This window comes from Coregonus clupeaformis, unplaced genomic scaffold (assembly GCF_020615455.1).
Source record: "Coregonus clupeaformis isolate EN_2021a unplaced genomic scaffold, ASM2061545v1 scaf3570, whole genome shotgun sequence".
Lineage (NCBI taxonomy): Eukaryota > Metazoa > Chordata > Actinopteri > Salmoniformes > Salmonidae > Coregonus > Coregonus clupeaformis.
The window spans coordinates 17,377-34,290 of record NW_025537024.1 but is presented as its reverse complement, the minus strand read 5'-3'; the positions used below and the strand labels follow the sequence as shown (position 1 = coordinate 34,290).

Here is a 16,914-nt window from a genome sequence, read left to right as displayed (position 1 = left end):
TAACGGAGTGCCTTGGATGTAGACGAGTGGCGCCGCGAAGCGCAGTACAGTATATTCTCCACATGAGGGCGCCCCGGACACTGTTATGAAGGAACCACTAACTACAGTATGGGGATAAAAGGTGCCTGATCAGGTTACTAATCAGGCCCGTATCCACAAAACTCTCCGAGTCTTATACTCTGGTGAGACGCTTTGTGGATACGGGCCAAAGGCTATTGGAATATTATGAAAACACTCAGCCACAGGTTTTCAAAATCAGTACAACTTTATTAGAAGAAGGAATAAAAACTATAGATAGGGTTATGGTTTAGGCACTGGTAGGGCTTGGTCTAGGCTGCATCTCAAATAGCACCCTATCCTCAATATAGTGCACTACTTTTGACCAGGGACCGTAGGGTAAAGTAGTGCACTATATAGGGAATGGCACCAATAGGGTTCTGGTCAAAAGTAGTGCACTGTAAAGGGGACAGGGTGCCGTTTGAGACGTACCCCTTGGTATCTACACTACAGACTGGCTCTTCTTGTCCTTCCGTCTGTCATCCTCAGAGTAGCGACGGAAGGTCTCCCCTAGCAACGGCTCTAGTCCCTCAGCCGAGCGGGCACGCATGGCACACGCGATGACGCCGGACACCACCGCCGCCACCAGCACCACGGCGACGATCGCTATGGTGATGATCTCGGACAGGGTGTAGGGGCGAGCTGCGGGGTAAGAGAGCAAAGCACCAGTTTGATAAATAAAATAAAATAAAAACATATATATATATATATATATATATAGGGGATTGAAATGATGCATACAATTATATTGATGGAACCCACAATCTATCTGCAATATTAAAGCTGATCTACCCCCATAAATAATAACACAATTAACAGTTATCTACATTATGTAGACCCACACAGGGTGGATAGCCTGACCCTCCTCTCAGCTGGGAGTGTAGGCTTTTGCTCTAGCCCCTGCACTAGAGTTATCAGTATTACAGTTAACTGTCAGACTACAGTTACGTCCCCAAAAGGCCACTATTCCCTGGACTCTGGTTAAAAGTAGTGCACTATGTAGGAATAGGAGTGCTATTTGGAAGATAACCGTAGAGTTCAAAGGTCATACAGTATCTGTGGATGACTCACTGGGCCGTGCGACCTCGTAGGTGTATCCCAGGTTCTCTGTGTGTGTGTGTGACTCACTGGGCCATGTGACCTCGTAGGTATCCCAGGTTCTGTGTGTGTGTGTGACTCACTGGGCCATGTGACCTCGTAGGTGTATCCCAGGTTCTGTGTGTGTGTGTGACTCACTGGGCCATGTGACCTCGTAGGGTGTATCCCAGGTTCTCTGTGTGTGTGTGACTCACTGGGCCGTGTGACCTCGTAGGTGTATCCCAGGTTCTCTGTGTGTGTGACTCACTGGGCCATGTGACCTCGTAGGTGTATCCCAGGTTCTCGGGGGCTGTGAGGAACATCTCAGCGTTGGTGACGGGTGGCCAGAAGGGAACCATGTTGAACTGTCTGTTGTGACCTATAGGAGCGTTCTCCCTCCGGATCACTGCCTCACCTGGGGGACCACATGAACGTTAGGTTAGAGCTGACAGCTGTGTGTCTGCAGATGCTTTCCCATTGGTCTGTTTGAATTAATTGTTTGTGTTCTGTGATTGGTTGCAGGTGTGACATATTGTACCTGGGGCGTGTCGGCTCAGCCACTCATCAAAGATGGCATCAGTGAAGGTGTGGAGCAGGACAAAGATAGGGTCGTTGGGGGACAGGTGTGTCTGCCCTCCTGTCCCGTTGAGGAACAGGTGAGCCAAGGTTATGGAGGCTGCGTACCACTGGGTCATAGCCACCCTGAGGGGCACTGTAGCCTGGAGGGAGGAGAGGAGAGGAGAGGAGAGAGAGGGGAGGAGCGGAGAGAGAGGGGAGGAGCGGAGGAGATAGGAGAGGAGAGAGAGGGGGGAGAGAGGGGGAGAGGGGAGAGGGGGAGGAGCGGAGAGAGAGCGGGGGGAGGAGAGGAGGAGGAGAGAGATGGGGAGGAGAAGGGGAGGAGGGGAGGAGGAGAGAGAGGGGGAGGTGAAGGGGAGGAGAGAGAGGCAGGAGAGGAGGAGGAAAGAGAGGGAGGAGAGGAGAGGAGGAGAGAGAGGGGAAGGAGAGAGAGGGAGGGAGGAGAAGGGGAGGAGAGGAGAGGAGAAGGGGGAGGAAAGAGAGGGAGGAGAGGAGGAGGAGAGAGAGGGGGAGGAGAGAGGGAGGAGAGGAGAGGAGGAGGAGAGAGAGGGGGAGGAGAGAGGGAGGGAGGAGAAGGGGAGGAGAGAGAGGGAGGAGAGGGAGGAGGAGGAGAGAAAAATGTATGCACGCATAACTGTAAGTCGCTTTGGATAAAAGTGTCTGCTAAATGGGATCTATTATATCCTCACCCTCTACGGTGTTCCTGAAGCTCTCTGAAGAGGTGGAATAGTAAGGGGGTATCGAAGGTTTTGAGGTCCAGACAGTCCACTACATCCTGGGGTTCAGGCAGCCTCTGCACCATGGGACGCGCCCACGTTACCTGCTGGGTTCCTCCTGATGGGACTGGTCTCTGAATCTATAGGGTCATAGGTTGGGGTTAGGGGTCACAGGTCTCTGAATCTATAGGGTCATAGGTTAGGGGTTAGGGGTCACAGGTCTCTGAATCTATAGGGGTCATAGGTTAGGGGTCACAGGTCTCTGAATCTATAGGGTCATAGGTTAGGGGTTAGGGGTCACAGGTATCTGAATCTATAGGGTCATAGGTTAGGGGTAGGGGTCAGAGGTATCTGAATCTATAGGGGTCATAGGTTAGGGGTTTAGGGGTCAGAGGTCTCTGAATCTATAGGGGTCATAGGTTAGGGGTTTAGGGGTCACACGTCTCTGAATCTATAGGGGTCATAGGTTAGGGTTTAGGGGTCACTACGTCTCTGAATCTATAGGGGTCATAGGTTAGGGTTTAGGGTCACAGGTATCTGAATCTATAGGGGTCATAGGTTAGGGTTTAGGGGTCACACGTCTCTGAATCTATAGGGGTAATAGGTTAGGGTTTAGGGGTCACAGGTATCTGAATCTATAGGGGTCATAGGTTAGGGTTTAGGGGTCACAGGTATCTGAATCTATAGGGTCATAGGTTAGGGTTTAGGGGTCACAGGTATCTGAATCTATAGGGGTCATAGGTTAGGGTTTAGGGGTCACAGGTATCTGAATCTATAGGGGTCATAGGTTAGGGTTTAGGGGTCACAGGTATCTGAATCTATAGGGGTCATAGGTTAGGGTTTAGGGGTCACAGGTATCTGAATCTATAGGGGTCATAGGTTAGGGTTTAGGGGGTCACACGTCTCTGAATCTATAGGGCACAGAGGGTTCACATGTCAAAAAGTATTGGTCTCTAAACTTAGGGATCACAGATCAACTGGTCAACGTCCACATTTACTATGGATGCATCTCAAATGGCACCCTATTCCCTACATAGTGTTGACAAAAGTAGTGCACTATAAAGGGGCTCTGGTCTAAAGTAGTGCACTATAAAGGGGCTCTGGTCTAAAGTAGTGCACTATAAAGGGGCTCTGGTCTAAAGTAGTGCACTATAAAGGGGCTCTGGTCTAAAGTAGTGCACTATAAAGGGGCTCTGGTCTAAAGTAGTGCACTATAAAGGGGCTCTGGTCTAAAGTAGTGCACTATAAAGGGGGCTCTGGTCTAAAGTAGTGCACTATAAAGGGGCTCTGGTCTAAAGTAGTGCACTATAAAGGGGCTCTGGTCTAAAGTAGTGCACTATAAAGGGGCTCTGGTCTAAAGTAGTGCACTATAAAGGGGTTCTGGTCAAAAGTAGTGCACTATAAAGGGGCTCTGGTCTAAAGTAGTGCACTATAAAGGGGCTCTGGTCTAAAGTAGTGCACTATAAAGGGGTTCTGGTCTAAGTAGTGCACTATAAATGGAATAGGGTGTTTTTCCTTGGGCAAAGCCAAACTCCTTGGCTCTGTCTGAAAACGTAGCTTTAGCTAGCTGTTAAACCCTCTCCTTCATCAGTCCTCACCTCCCTCTCAAAGCTCACTGGAGGACGGGCTCGAAGGGGAAGGACCTTGATTGGATCCTTTCCTCCAATGAGCTTTGAGAGGGGAGGCAAGGAATGGAGGAATCGTTTCAGAGTTTTCCCCCTGGTTAGGTCATGTGGTCACAGGTCAGGAAAATCTCTCTGTCTCTCTCTTCCTCTCTCTCTCTCTCTCTCTCTCTCTCTCTCTCTCTCTCAAACACACACACACACACACGAGGAGCTACTGCATAGCTGTGTTCTGTCTATTTGAGTGTAATTCCTCTTGATCAAAGAGAACCAATAGACTGGCAGACTTCTTCCTCCTAAGCCTAATAATGCCCATATTAGGAAATCACACCATAATAAGTAAACCATGTTCTGTCAGGTCACACACCCTCACTCCTCTCATGTTCTGTCAGGTCACACACCCTCACTCCTCTCATATGTTCTGTCAGGTCACACACCCTCACTCCTCTCATGTTCTGTCAGGTCACACACCCTCACTCCTCTCATGTTCTGTCAGGTCACACACCCTCACTCCTCTCATGTTCTGTCAGGTCACAATTCTGACTCAATTCTCCCAATTGATGCAATTTTGAATCCCTAGGAAATTGTAGGACATTTACTGAGACAAAGTAGAGGAAGTGAGTGTTGTAATCTGGCCCAGATTATGCATACCAACCAGACTAATCTCCTAATCTGGAGTCATGTGAAAGCATATTATAATACTGATTCCTTACTTCAGACCTTCAGGACCCTTTTGTTCATTGTGTGTTAGTTATAATTCCTTCCAAAGCCCAGAGAAATCACTAGCCAGTACTAATTCTCAGGTCCAACCAAAATCACTGTTACAGATGGTTCCCACTATCCAGAGTGGCACAGTCTTGGGTTAGTTACTGTCACTTTCCCTGCCCCAGATCAGTCTTGGGTTAGTGTTACTGTCACTTTCCCTGCCCCAGATCAGTCTTGGGTTAGTTACTGTCACTTTCCCTGCCCCAGATCAGTCTTGGGTTAGTTACTGTCACTTTCCTGCCCCAGATCAGTCTTGGGTTAGTTACTGTCACTTTCCCTGCCCCAGATCAGTCTTGGGTTAGTTACTGTCACTTTCCCTGCCCCAGATCAGTCTTGGGTTAGTTACTGTCACTTTCCCTGCCCCAGATCAGTCTTGGGTTAGTTACTGTCACTTTCCCTGCCCCAGATCAGTCTTGGGTTAGTTACTGTCACTTTCCTGCCCCAGATCAGTCTTGGGTTAGTTACTGTCACTTTCCCTGCCCCAGATCAGTCTTGGGTTAGTAACTGTCAGTTTCTCTGCCCCAGATCAGTCTTGGGTTAGTTACTGTCACTTTCCCTGCGCCAGATCAGTCTTGGGTTAGTTAATGTCACTTTCCCTGCCCCAGATCAGTCTTGGGTTAGTTACTGTCACTTTCCCTGCCCCAGATCAGTCTTGGGTTAGTTACTGTCACTTTCCCTGCCCCAGATCAGTCTTGGGTTAGTTACTGTCACTTTCCCTGCCCCAGATCAGTCTTGGGTTAGTAACTGTCTGTTTCTCTGCCCCACATCAGTCTTGGGTTAGTTACTGTCACTTTCCCTGCCCCAGATCAGTCTTGGGTTAGTTAATGTCACTTTCCCTGCCCCAGATCAGTCTTGGGTTAGTTACTGTCAGTTTCTCTGCCCCAGATCAGTCTTGGGTTAGTTACTGTCACTTCCCTGCACCAGATCAGTCTTGGGTTAGTTACTGTCGACTTTCCCTGCCCCAGATCAGTCTTGGGTTAGTTACTGTCACTTTCCCTGCCCCAGATCAGTCTTGGGTTAGTTACTGTCACTTTCCCTGCCCCAGATCAGTCTTGGGTTAGTTACTGTCACTTTCCCTGCCCCAGATCAGTCTTGGGTTAGTTACTGTCACTTTCCCTGCCCCAGATCAGTCTTGGGTTAGTAACTGTCAGTTTCTCTGCCCCACATCAGTCTTGGGTTAGTTACTGTCACTTTCCCTGCGCCAGATCAGTCTTGGGTTAGTTACTGTCACTTTCCCTGCCCCAGATCAGTCTTGGGTTAGTTAATGTCACTTTCCCTGCCCCAGATCAGTCTTGGGTTAGTTACTGTCAGTTTCTCTGCCCCAGATCAGTCTTGGGTTAGTTCACTGTCACTTCCCTGCACAGATCAGTCTTGGGTTAGTTACTGTCACTTTCCCTGCCCCAGATCAGTCTTGGGTTAGTTACTGTCACTTTCCCTGCCCCAGATCAGTCTTGGGTTAGTTACTGTCACTTTCCCTGCCCCAGATCAGTCTTGGGTTAGTAACTGTCAGTTTCTCTGCCCCAGATCAACCCTAGTACTGGACTAAAAGCATGCTCGGTCTCCATAGCACAGGGTTAGTAATAATACTCTGGTTGTCATCACTGTTACAGATGGTTCCCAGAGTGTTGTAGTGTTTACAAGGTGTTAGGACATATCATGCTCACTGTTACAGATGGTTCCCAGAGTGTCGTAGTGTTTACAAGGTGTTAGGACATATCATGCTCACTGTTACAGATGGTTCCCAGAGTGTCGTAGTGTCTACAAGGTGTTAGGACATATCATGCTCACTGTTACAGATGGTTCCCAGAGTGTTGTAGTGTTTACAAGGTGTTAGGACATATCATGCTCACTGTTACAGATGGTTCCCAGAGTGTTGTAGTGTCTACAAGGTGTTAGGACATATCATGCTCACTGTTACAGATGGTTCCCAGAGTGTTGTAGTGTCTACAAGGTGTTAGGACATATCATGCTCACTGTTACAGATGGTTCCCAGAGTGTTGTAGTGTTTACAAGGTGTTAGGACATATCATGCTCACTGTTACAGATGGTTCCCAGAGTGTCGTAGTGTCTACAAGGTGTTAGGACATATCATGCTCACTGTTACAGATGGTTCCCAGAGTGTTGTAGTGTCTACAAGGTGTTAGGACATATCATGCTCACTGTACAGATGGTTCCCAGAGTGTTGTAGTGTTTACAAGGTGTTAGGACATATCATGCTCACTGTTACAGATGGTTCCCAGAGTGTTGTAGTGTCTACAAGGTGTTAGGACATATCATGCTCACTGTTACAGATGGTTCCCAGAGTGTCGTAGTGTCTACAAGGTGTTAGGACATATCATGCTCACTGTTACAGATGGTTCCCAGAGTGTCGTAGTGTCTACAAGGTGTTAGGACATATCATGCTCACTGTTACAGATGGTTCCGAGAGTGTCGTAGTGTCTACAAGGTGTTAGGACATATCATGCTCACTGTTACAGATGGTTCCCAGAGTGTCGTAGTGTTTACAAGGTGTTAGGACATATCATGCTCACTGTTACAGATGGTTCCCAGAGTGTCGTAGTCCTCCACTCTCACAGATCACCCTCCACTGGGAGAAGACAGAGTTGGGGCTGAGGCTGTTCATATCGAAGGCAGACCTGGCTCCCAGGAGGTCGTCAGTACACACGTCACACTCACTGCCGCCAATGGCAAAGTTCCAGTAGGGGAGGGCAAGGTGGCGTCACCTAACATGTCCTGGAGAGGATGGAGAGATGGAGAGATGGAGAGATGGAGAGATGGAGAGGATGGAGAGATGGAGAGATGGAGAGATGGAGAGGGATGGGATGGAGAGGATGGAGAGGATGGAGAGGATGGAGAGATGGAGAGATGGAGAGGATGGAGAGATGGAGAGATGGAGAGGATGGAGAGAATGGAGAGATGGAGAGGGATGGAGAGGATGGAGAGGATGGAGAGGATGGAGAGATGGAGGGATGGAGAGATGGGAGGATGGAGAGGATGGAGAGATGGAGAGGGATGGAGAGATGGAGAGATGGGATAGAGAAGACATATATGGTAAGGATCAATTTTACAGTTTATAACCCCTGCTTGGCTGGATACTTGAATACACACACAAACACACACACATACACACTTTCTCTCTCCTCTCTACTCTCTCTCTCTCTCTCTCTCTCTCTCTCTCTCTCTCTCTCTCTCTCTCTCTCTCTCTCTATCACACACACACACACACACACACACACACACTGCACTCCATACCCCCTCTCTCACACATGCCCTCCATACCTCCTTTCTCACTCACCTGCATATCTCTCTCCAGCTGCAGCAGGTGGAACCTGTGCCAGGTGACAAATCCCGGTCCCTCATGAGAAAAGTCCACACCCCCAAAAGCCAGCCTGCTCCCGCCCCCCATGTAGGTTTTGCTGACAGAGTAGTAGTGTGTCCACACAAAGTAGTTATAGATGGTGATGTTCTCAAACTGAGGGGTGTTACCATCCGGACCATACACCTCCTGGTAACTGGAGAGAGATGAGGTTTTCTCAATGATAATGTGGCACAGCGGAGTTTAATGCACAACCAAGCTCCAATCCAATTCTCTGAACTCTAGCCTCCAATTCTCTAACCTCTAGCCTCCAAATCTCTAATCTCTAGCCTCCAATCCTCCAATCCTCCAAACTCCAAATCTCTAATCTCTAGCCTCAATCCTCCAATCCTCCAAACTCCAATTCTCTAAACTCTAGCCTCCAATCCTCCAATCCTCCAAACTCCAATTCTCTAAACTCTAGCCTCCAATCCTCCAATCCTCCAAACTCCAATTCTCTAACCTCTAGCCTCCAATCCTCCAATCCTCCAAACTCCAATTCTCTAAACTCTAGCCTCCAATCCTCCAATCCTCCAAACTCCAATTCTCTAAACTCTAGCCTCCAATCCTCCAATCCTCCAAACTCCAATTCTCTAACCTCTAGTCTCCAATTCTCTCAAACTCTAGCCTCCAATCCTCCAATCCTCCAAACTCCAATTCTCTAACCTCTAGTCTCCAATTCTCTAAACTCTAGCCTCCAATCCTCCAATCCTCCAAACTCCAATTCTCTAACCTCTAGTCTCCAATTCTCTAAACTCTAGCCTCCAATCCTCCAATCCTCCAAACTCCAATTCTCTAACCTCTAGTCTCCAATTCTCTAAACTCTAGCCTCCAATCCTCCAATCCTCCAAACTCCACTCTAACCTCTAGCCTCCAATCCTCCAATCCTCCAAACTCCAATTCTCTAAACTCTAGCCTCCAATCCTCCAATCCTCCAAACTCCAATTCTCTAACCTCTAGCCTCCAATCCTCCAATCCTCCAAACTCCAATTCTCTAAACTCTAGCCTCCAATCCTCCAATCCTCCAAACTCCACCTCTAAACTCTAGCCTCCAATCCTCCAATCCTCCAAACTCCAATTCTCTAACCTCTAGTCTCCAATTCTCTAAACTCTAGCCTCCAATCCTCCAATCCTCCAAACTCCAATTCTCTAACCTCTAGTCTCCAATTCTCTAAACTCTAGCCTCCAATCCTCCAATCCTCCAAACTCCAATTCTCTAACCTCTAGTCTCCAATTCTCTAAACTCTAGCCTCCAATCCTCCAATCCTCCAAACTCCAACTCTAACCTCTAGTCTCCAATTCTCTAAACTCTAGCCTCCAATCCTCCAATCCTCCAAACTCCACTCTCTAACCTCTAGGCTCCAAATCTCTAATCTCTAAACTCCAAATTCTCTAACCTCTAGCCTCCAGACAATTGTGTAGATTTGTTTTATTACTTATTCTATTATTTCTCGATCTTCTTTCTCTCTGAATTGTTGGGAAGGGCCCGTAAGGAAGCACTTCAACTACAACTGATGTTTTACGAAGCATGTGACGAATAAGATTAGATTTAAATAGATGAGTGGTAATGAAGTATCAGTTATTTGGTTCCAACCCAAGCAGACTAACTCGGGCGAAGCAATCAATCTCCGATCATTGAGACAGGATCACAGCACCGGCAGACTGGTTACCGTCGTGTGCAGATGACCAGGTCAGGGTGGACGGTCCTCTTGGCCTGGTCCAGAGAGTTCACAAACGCCTGCTTCTCTGCTGAACTCATCTGCATCACATTCCTCCTGACTGGGGAGGGAGGGAGGGAGGGAGGGAGGGAGGAGGGAGGGAGAAGAGAGGGAGAAGGGAGAAAAGGAGGGAAAGAGAGGGATGCATCAAATACTGTATGTTAGAAACTGTAGATGGTCCCTGATAAAGAAATACATGGATGCATATATTTGAAAAGAAGCAGGAAAGAGAGTAAATCCAATAGGTGCAGGATAAATAAAGCTGCCTTTCTCTTACCTACGGATATCCTCTGATCACAGTTAGGTCCGGTGAGTCCGTGTCGGCACCGTCCACAGTTATACCCGCGAAGTTCCCGTTACACCGGCACGTCCGGTTAAAGAACTTAACGGCCAGCGCTCCCGGTCGGCCCCGGCCATCATGTGGGTACTGGGGGCCGTGGCGTGGCTGTCGGCAGCTATAGACACACACATGACCCCTCCCTGTGGCAGAACCACACTGGTCATCCAGGGCTCCAGTGGGAGAGGGGCAGCACTGGCCACTCCGTAGCCTCTGGGGTGACACATTCTCTGGGAAACTGTGCCAGGGTCCGGAGGTCAAGGTCACCACCACCACCAGGAGACCCAGCCAACACATACTGGAGATGGAGTGGAGAGAAAGTAGAGAGTCTTTATTCATTTTGAGAAGGAAAAAAAAAGGTAGTCTTTATTCATTTGTGTGTGTAATGTTAACTGTTAATTTGTGACTGTATATTTGACTTGTTTTGGCAATGTAAACATATGTTTTCAATTCCAATAAAGCCCCTTAGAGAGAGAAGAGCAGAGAGAGAGAGAGAAAGTGAGAGAGACAGAGAAGAGCACAGAGGGATACAGACAGTTAGAGAGTTGAAACAAAGGCTGGTCCATTTTGAGTGCCAAGCCCAACCCAGCTCAGCCTAGACTCCACACTCCAACAAAGAGAATGGTTAATTTCAGAGACACAAGCCCAGCTCAGCCTAGACTCCACACTCATCAGATCACACAAAGGATTGGAGATGTTTTCTAATGTTGCTGCCAGCTGCAGCAAAATCTCTGTTATCTCTGAAATTAACTATTCTCTTTGTTATAATTCCCTTCATGATTCCCAATAATTCCCTTCCCTCCGAATAACTTATCAAGCCAAAGAAAACAAACAAGTTCTACTTTCTAAAACAAATATCAAAAGTGTTCCTAGGATTTGCAAGGACCCTGTTTGCACAGGCACCGAAAACCCAATCGCATAAAATCCCTCCTTGATCACGTAAAAAAAGCAACAAGATAACAGAAAGGACTGACAGAGTGATAGCTCTTTCTTGATTCTGTGGGTGGTGGTGCGACAGACACATCTCTCCCCACCGACTAAGAACGGCAAGTCGGATGTGAGCTTTTGTTGTGCAACTGTTTATCCCACCGCTTATAAGATTCCCAGTTAACGTTCTCTCAATAATGTTTCACAGAATGAAGATAAGGTCCAGTGCTCTGACAAAGGAGCATCTCCAAAGCACTTCACCCATAAACTCAATCCACTCAATCCACAATATTTGTAGCCTGCTATAAATAAAACCAGTGACTTGTTGTTCTCCCATGTAATACCAGATAATGAAGCAATAAATAACCAATATATATAGACCAATAAATAAATATGAATATAAATAGTAATTAAATGATAATTCCTTATTAAACCTGTTGCTGTATTCTACCTGTGATTAAATATAAATTAGAAACAAATATACAAACAAATATATAAATAATACTAAATCAATGATAATAAATCAATAAATTAATGAAGTAACCTGTTGCTGTCTCCTTCCTGTTGCTGTCTCCTTCCTGTTGCTGTTTCCTACCTGTTGCTGTCTCCTTCCTGTTGCTGTTTCCTACCTGTTGCTGTTTCCTACCTGTTGCTGTTTCCTACCTGTTGCTGTCTCCTACCTGTTATAGTGCATGCTGTTCCTCTGTCTCAGTCCAACTGATCACCCCCTAGGGGCGGCCCATTGGCCTCTTCTCTCTCATATAGTCTACTGCACTCACACACACACACACACACACACACACACACACACACACACACACACACACACACACACACACACTACACACATACACACAGACACACACACACACACACACACACACTGCCCCATGACTAGGCCTTTCCTCCCTGAGCCCCAAACACACACACACACACACACACACACACACACACCTCGCCTCGTGATTCAACCCAACCCAGCGGTATCACGAGTTACAAAGCCAGAACCCAGAAGCAGACCAGGACAAGGTAAGTTGAAACGAAGGTGAGTGTTTATTTACAAATTCAAGAGTGATGCTGAGTAATCCAGGGAACAGAGCGGGCGGCGTTGATTAGTTGTTGGGGGTGCAGTGGTTGATCCGATCATGGCTTCGGCAGCCGCCGACCACCAGGCAGAGGTTGGATGAAGGTTCCGACGAGTGATGTTCATGGCTAACCGATCCGGCAGGGGAATGGATGTTAGGCCAGAGCCTAAGAAGGGTGATGATCAGGACCAGGTGTGCAGATTGCTGATGGGATGCAGGTGCGGAAATCAAGAGAGCTCCCCGGAGCGTTCCAGAACCCTCGGGAAACTGGAGATCACGAGCAGAACAACTAGTCCACAGACAGGACCCGACTCAGACTGCCGGGATCGTTACAGTACCCCCCCTCCGACGAACGCCACCGGGCGGACTCCCCGGAGCGCCAGGATGGAGGCGGTAGAAGTCACGGATGAGGTCAGCATCTAGGATCTGTCGCCGCGGAATCCAACTCCTCTCTTCAGGACCATACCCCTCCCAGTCCACGAGATACTGGAAACCCTGGCCCCGCCGTCTGGAATCCATGATGCGTCGCACCGTGTAGGCAGGACCACCTCCGATCATCCGAGGAGGAGGAGGAGGAGGCGGAGGAGGCAACAGAGGACTGAGGAAAACAGGCTTGAGGCAGGAGACATGAAAGGTGGGATGGACTCTGAGCGTCCTCGGGAGTTTGAGTCGAACTGCCACCGGATTGATCACCTTCTCCACCACAAACGGACCAATGAACTTCGGTAACAACTTCCTAGACTCAGTCCGTAAAGGAAGATCCCGTGGCCAACCAGACCCTATCTCCGATGGTGTAGGTGGGAGCGGGATCCGGCGACGATTCGCCTGGAGCTGATACCGGTCCGAAACTCTAAGGAGTGCCTTTCTGGCCCGATGCCAGGTCCGGTGGCAACGACGAATATGGGCCTGAACAGAAGGCACTGAGAGCTCCCTCTCCTGAGAAGGGAACAAGGGCGGTTGGTAGCCATACAGGCACTGGAAGGGAGACATCCCAGTGGCAGATGTAGGGAGAGTATTGTGGGCATACTCAACCCAAGGCAACTGAGAGACCCAGGAGGTGGGGTTGGAAGAGGCCAGGCAGCGAAAGCGTGGATTCCATCTTCTGGTTGGCTCTCTCCGCCTGACCATTAGATTGGGGGTGAAAACCAGATGTGAGACTGACTGTAGCTCCAATGGCCAAACAGAAGGACTTCCAGACAGCAGAGGTAAACTGAGGGCCACGGTCGGAAACGATATCACTGGGCAACCCGTGGACCCTGAAAACCTCCTAACCAGGATCTCGGACGTCTCCGAGGCAGAGGGAAGCTTGGCAATTGGCACAAAGTGGGCGAACTTGCTGAATCTGTCCACGATAGTCAGAACGACCGTGTTCCCTCAGAAGCGGGCAACCCAGTGACAAAGTCCAGGGCCAGATGCGACCATGGTCGCGGGGGAATAGGAAGGGGGTGAAGTAGTCCAGAGCTGGGCCGATTGGTACTCTTATTCTGCGCACACACTGGACAGGCAGCAACATAACCCCCGAGTATCCTCGGCCATGGCAGGCCACCAAAAACGTCTGCGAAGAAAACGCCATCGTCCGAGCCACGCCAGGGTGACAAGCCATCTTGCTGGCGTGGGACCATTTGAGGACCGCAGGACGAACCGACTCAGGCACAAACAACCGACCGGGTGGACCGTTACCGGGACCGGGCTGCGTCCGAAGAGCCGCCATCACCTCCTCCTCAATCTTCCACCTAACAGCTCCCACGACGCAGTTCCGGGGGAGAATTGTCTCGGTCTTGGACCCACTCTCCTCCGTCTTGGAGAACATCCGAGACAAGGCGTCCGCCTTGCCGTTCTTAGATCCAGGTCGGAACGTCAGGGAAAAATTGAATCGTCCGAAAAACAACGACCACCTGGCCTGACGGGAGTTGAGACGCTCTAGCCGATTGCACGTAAGCAAGATTCTGTGGTCAGTCCAGACAATAAACGGCTGCTCCCCGCCTCCTCAACCAGTGGCGCCACTCCTCCAAGGCAAGTTTCACCGCGAGAAGCTCCCGGTTACCCACATCGTAATTCCTCGCAGGCGAAAGGCGACGAGAGTAGAGGCGCAGGGATGGAGTTTACTGTCCGTGGAGCACGCTGCGACAGGATGGCGCCAACTCCCACATCAGGACGCCAGTCCACTTCAACGATGAACTGACGGGCCGTGTCCGGTTGAGAGAGAACTCGGTGCGTTGGTGAATCGCCTCTTCAAATCCAGAAACGCTCGATCCGCCTCCGGATTCCACTTGAAGCTCCTGATACTGGAAGTCAAGGCCGTTAACGGAGCGGCCACACGGCTGTAATCCCGGATGAATCTGCGGTAGAAATTCGCAAACCCCAAAAAATCTCTGGAGCTGCAATCTCGTACCGGCTGGGCCCATTCCAGAACCGCTCTAACCTTCTCCTGGTCCCATCCTAATCTCTCCCCTGGAGATGATGTACCCGAGAAAGGATGTCGTGTGGGCGTGAAACTTCGCACTTCTCGGCCTTCACGAACAGGCGATTCTCCAACAATCGCTGCAGAACTCTGCCGGACATGCTGGACGTGGTGGAAGGTTCCTTCGAGAAGATCAAGAATGTCATCCAGGTAAACAAACACAAAGAGACCGATCATATCTCTCAGGACGTCGTTCACCATACTCTGGAATACCGCTGGAGCATTGGTCAGTCCAAACGGCATCACCTGATACTCGGGTGACCCATCGGTGTATTGAAACCCCGTCAACCACTCGTCTCCTCTCTCTGATCCGGACCATGTGATACGCATTGCGTAGGGTCTAGCTTGGTGAACACCGCAGCACCCTGTAAGGAGTCGAAGGCAGAACTCATCAAGGGCAGGGGATACTTGTTCTTGACCGTGATGTCATTCAACCCCGATAATCAATACACGGTCGAAGAGAGCCATCCTTCTTACCCACAAAGAAGAATCCTGCCCCAGTGGTGATGACGGACGTAACGAGACCAGCAGCTAGGGACTCCGATGAGGTCTCCAAAGCCTCACGTTCAGGGCGGGAGATACTGTATAACCTTCCCCTTGGGGTAGACAGCTCCAGGGAACAGGTTGATGGCACAAATCATATGGTCGGTGGGGAGGGGAGTGACAGAGCCTTCCTTACTGAACACTTCCCCAAATCGTGATATGTCTCGGGAACCAGGGACAAATCTGGGGGTTTAGCCTCAATCACCTGACTGGGAACCGAATGGGGACAGGCAGTCTTGAGACAGTTAGCATGACAATCAAGGCCAACTCCGTTACCTTGCCCGTCACCCAATCGAACGTTGGATTGTGTTCCTTCAGCCAGGGGTATCCAAGGACCAGAGGAACATGGGAAGACGGCAGAATGAAGAATGAAATCATCTCCGAATGATTCCCGACAACAGCATCTTAACCGGTTCAGTCCTCATCGTGATACTTGCCAGACTACTGCCGTTCAGAGTGGTCGCTTCAATGGCTTCCGCAATTGCTCCTTGGAAAGCCCCAGCTGTTCCACCAACTCGGCATCAAGAGCTTCCATCGGCACCTGAATCGATAAAAGCGTTAATCGCTAAGCTCTGATTCCCTGTTCACAAGGGTAGCCGGAAAACGGGTCTGACAGAGGTACTGAGAGGTTGAAACTGGCTCGGCTAAAAGTCCTCCCAACTTTAGCGAGCCGGGCAGCTTGACGACCGCACGGGAACAAGTGGAGATGTAATGTCCCGAGCTACCACAGTAGAGGCAGCAGTTGGTCTTACGTCTATGTTGACGCTCCTCCTTGGTTAACCCGTGCCGCTTACTTGCATGGGTTCAGAATCGGGAGAGGACCTCTCCACTAATCCTTTGTGGTGGAGAATGATCGACGTGTTCTGGGTCCACCACCCGACCCGACTGGGAACTGAGAAGCTGATCGATTGGACGGACCCCATTGCTTCTCCCTCCTTCGCTCTCGGACTCGATTATCCACCCGAATAGACAAGGCTACCAAGCTGTCCAGGTCACTAGGCTCCGGATAGGAGATCAACTCATCCTTGAGCTGCTCCGACAGACCCCTGGTAAAAGGCCGCTTGCAGAGACTCCTCATTCCACCCACTCTCCACAGCCAACGTCTTGAACTCGATCACGAAGTCGGCCACGCTGCGAGTTCCTTGGTGGAAGCGAAAACAGGCGCCTAGCTGCGTCCCTCCCTCGGACGGAATGGTCGAAAAGCTTCCTCAGGCTTCGGCCGTGAACCCCTGGTATGAAGCCATGCAGGGGTCTTGTCGTTCTAAACGGCTGAAGCCACCCAGCGCGCGACCACGCAGCAACTCAATCACAAAGGCTATCCTAGCCTTGTCTGTGGCATAAGAGTAGGGCTGTAGATCGAACACTAACCCACACATGCATAAGGAAAGAACGCATCTTCCCCAGCTCCCCTCCATATTCCGTCGCGGAACCTTGGGCTCACGGGAAGGACATCGCTCCAGACGCGGCAGGCGAGATGGGTGAAACCGTAGTGGATCCTCCACCGGAAACTGGCGCTGGTTCTGGACCTCCGTCAGACCGGTAGAAAGGTTCGAACTGCCAACGCGATCTCCTGTAGCTCCGTGCTATGATGGCCCAACATCTTCTCCTGATGGGTAATGGCATGGCGAACAGAGTCCAGGTCCGCTGGGTTCATTACTGGCCGGATCGTTCTATC

The 16,914-nt window shown here is 49.8% G+C and overlaps 1 pseudogene; it reads right to left on the bottom strand.

Moving 5' to 3' along the window:
* Positions 1-246: 246 nt before the first annotated feature.
* On the bottom strand, positions 247-11,892 carry LOC123490251 (annotated as a pseudogene).
* Positions 11,893-16,914: the final 5,022 nt, after the last annotated feature.